Consider the following 3,882-nt stretch of genomic DNA (forward strand, 5'->3'; position numbering starts at 1 on the left):
TTTTTTTTTTTTTTTTTTTTTTTTTTTTTTTTTTTTTTTTTTTGAGAGGGAGTCTGGCTCTGTCGCCCGGGCTGGAGTGCAGTGGCCGGATCTCAGCTCACTGCAAGCTCCGCCTCCCGGGTTCACGCCATTCTCCTGCCTCAGCCTCCCTGAGTAGCTGGGACTACAGGCACCCGCCACCTCGCCCGGCTAGTTTTTTGTATTTTTTAGTAGAGACGGGGTTTCACCGTGTTAGCCAGGATGGTCTCGATCTCCTGACCTCGTGATCCACCCGTCTCGGCCTCCCAAAGTGCTGGGATTACAGGCTTGAGCCACCGCGCCCGGCCGAGGCAGTAACTTTCAATCTCACCCTAGTCTACTCCGTATTTCTCATTCAATTCTAACAAATTGAGTCCTAACATCCAAAGCCTTACTCATCTTTCACCACTACAGGTTGATGTCACTTACCCTCCAAACTCACTTCCTCATATCACTTGGGAAAGTATTTAAAGACAGATTTAAAAAAAAAAGGCCAGGCACGGTGGCTTACACCTGTAATCCCAGCACTTTGGGAGGCCGAGTTGGGTGGATCACAAAGTCAGGAGTTCAAGACCAGCCTGGCCAACATAGTGAAACTCCGTCTTTACTAAAAATACAAAAAAATTAACCGGGCGTGGTAGCGGGTGCCTGTAATCCCTGCTACTCAGGAGGCTAAGGCAGTGAATAACTTGAATCTGGGAGGCAGAGGTTGCAGTGAGCCGAGGTGACACCACTGCACTCCAGCCCAGGCGACAGTGCGAGACTCCGTCTCCAAAAAAAAAAAAAGGCAGTAAAGCATAGTGGCCGTGAGCATGGAGTCTGAAGACAGCGCTCAGGTTGGAAACTGGCTCCTCCTCCACTGGCTAGTTACGTAACTTGGCTCAGTTTCCTCCATTGTAAAATGGGGATACTGGTGCCAGCCTCCCAAGAGTCATGAAGATGCAATGAATGCATGTATATAAAGTTCTTTGAACAGCCCTGGCAGAGTAAGCCCATGCTTTGCTGCTGCTCCTAACCCAGGTACCTCCACCAGCATGCGTAAGTGTCACCAGGGAGCACAGTGAAATGCAGGTGCTCAGGCCCTGCCCCAGACTCTTAAGATGTTTATATTAAACTTCTGCTTAACTGTGATGAGAATGTAGCATATATAAACATATATGAATTATATTTGAAATTGAGGAATGATTTTTAAAATGTTACACTTATTACCAATTGTTGACTGGAAACTAGAATCTTTACACTTTCTTTTTTGTACTAAAGCATTAAAAGTATTTCTTACTTCATTCCAAAGGAAAATTGAGCTGTTTTCTCTCTACTCTGTCAGTGACCTCAACACTTCTGACACTAGATGTAAGGGGGCTGTTTCCCTTCACACTGAGCAGCTCTCCACCAGACACCAGCTGGGGGTCCTCTCCTACAATTCTGATGCTTTCTACCTGAAGTCAGATCCCACAGGTTAAGGACTCCGGCCCCCAAGACTGCCCGTATTTCAAATGCCAATTGCAAGCCCCAGCTTATGACTTTGTTCTTCTGACCAATTGGCTATAAACTAAGGGTTCCCATGACCCCCTTCTTAGATTGAGTTAATTTGCTAGAGGATCATAGAACTCAGGGAACCACTACTTACATGTATTGGTTTAATAAAGGATATAGCTGGGCACAGTGGTGTGCATCTGTGATCCCAGGTACTCACGAGGGTGAGTGGAGGGGGACTGCTTGAGCCGGGAGTTCAAGGCTTAGCCTGGACAACATAGCAAAACCCCCATGTCTAAAAAATAAGGGATATAGATAGACCAGATGCATGGGGCAGGGTATATGGAAAATGGCATGGAGCTACACTCTCAGAGTGTCCCACCCTCCAAGCACCTCAGCAATCTGGAAGCTCCCCAAACCCTATTCTGGGGTTTTACGGAGGCTTCATTACATAGGCATGATTGATGGCATAATTGGCCACTGGTGAGCAATTGAACTTTAGCCCCTCTCCTCTTCTTGGAGGTTGTAGGGAGGCTATCCAGGAGCACCCACAGCCACTGGTCATCTCATTAGCATATAAGAAACCTAACATTTGAGATTACAAGGGTTTTAGGAGCTGCGTGCCAGGAACTAAGGGCAGAGACCAAATATGTACTTACGTCACAATGTCATTGTCTTATATTTACTATAGCAGTATACATAAAAAGCATAGAAGAATGGTCGGGCGCAGTGGCTCACGCCTGTAATCCCAACACTTTGGGAAGCCGAGGCAGGTAGATCACAAGGTCAGGAGTTGAAGACCAGCCTAGCCAAGATGGTGAAACCTGTCTCTACTAAAAACACAAAAATTAGGCCGGGCGCGGTGGCTCACACCTATATTCCCAGCACTTTGGGAGGCCAAGGCGGGTGGATCATGAGGTCAGGAGATCGAGACCATCCTGGCTAACACGGTGAAACCCCATCTCTACTAAAAATACAAAAAATTAGCCGGGCGTGGTAGCAGGCGCCTCTAGTCCCAGCAACTCAGGAGGCTGAGGCAGGAGAATGGCGTGAACCCAGGAGGCAGAGTTTGCAGTGAGCCAAGATCGTGCCACTGCACTCCAGCCTGGGTGACAGAGCGAGACTCTGTCTCAAAAAAATAATAATAATAATAATACAAAAATTAGCCAGGCGTGGTGGCAGGCACCTGTAAACCCAGCTACTTGGGAGGCTGAGGCAGAGAATTGCTTGAACCAGGAAGGCAGAGGTTGCAGTGCGCCAAAACTGGGCCACTGCACTCTAGCCTGGGTAACAGAGCGAGACTCCATCTAAAAAAAAAAAAGCATAGGATTGTCATATATAAGAGTGACATTTAGCTTTTACCATTTTTTTATAGGAAATGTACATTTATAATTGATTCCAGGTGATAGTGCTACAAATGATTTGTATTGACAGGTGCTATTAACAACATTTTACAACTGTTTCAATCCAGCAAAATTAACCTCAAAAGCAGGGAATATGCCTGTAGTAACCACTCACTGCATCTGGCCCAGGAAACCAGCAGGAATAGATATCTCATCCCAGGGAAAAAAATAAAGGCACAGGGTTGCTAGGGTTGCAGAAATATGTACCAACTATAGGCCAAGCACTAGGTTAGCTGCATATACATAATTTCATTAATCTTGCATTACAGTGGTAGGCATGCCCATTTCACAGATGTCTTTAGGCTTCCACTTCCTAATAAGTAACTTGCCCAATCTGTAATCAGCAGATATATAAATCTAGAGTATTTGCCTAGTCTGTATGTTTCACTCCAAGTTTCAAGAAATCTTTCTTACAGGTGGCCAGGTGCAGTGGCTCACACTTGTAATCCCAGCTACTCAGGAGGCTGAGGCTCAAGAACCACTTGACCAACTAGGCTTCAGCCCAGGAGGTAAAGGTTGCAATGAGCTGAGATCACACCACTGCACTCCAGCCTGGGCGACAAAGCGAGACTCTGTCTCAAATAAATAAATAGGCCATGCGCGGTGGCTCACACCTGTAATCCCAGCACTTTAGGAGGCCAAGGTAGGCAGATCCCCTGAGACTGGGAGTTCAAGACCAGCCTGACCAACATGGAGAAATCCCGTCTCTACTAAAAATACAAAATTAGCAAGGTATGGTGGTGCATGCCTGTAATCCCAGCTACTCAGGAGGCTCAGACAGGAGAATTGCTTGAAACCAGGAGGCGGAGGTTGCAGTGAGCCAAGATCATGCCACTGCACTCCAGCCTGAGCAACAAGAGCGAAACTCCGTCAGGATCAGAGAGATCATTCTTTGACAAGCAGGATTTAGATGTAGATAATGCTACTACAGCCAGGGAACCAAGTCACTTCTTTCAGCTCAGTATCAAATAAGCACAAGGAGACAGTA

The sequence above is a fragment of the Theropithecus gelada genome, chromosome 16 (genome assembly GCF_003255815.1).
Source record: "Theropithecus gelada isolate Dixy chromosome 16, Tgel_1.0, whole genome shotgun sequence".
Classification (NCBI taxonomy): domain Eukaryota; kingdom Metazoa; phylum Chordata; class Mammalia; order Primates; family Cercopithecidae; genus Theropithecus; species Theropithecus gelada.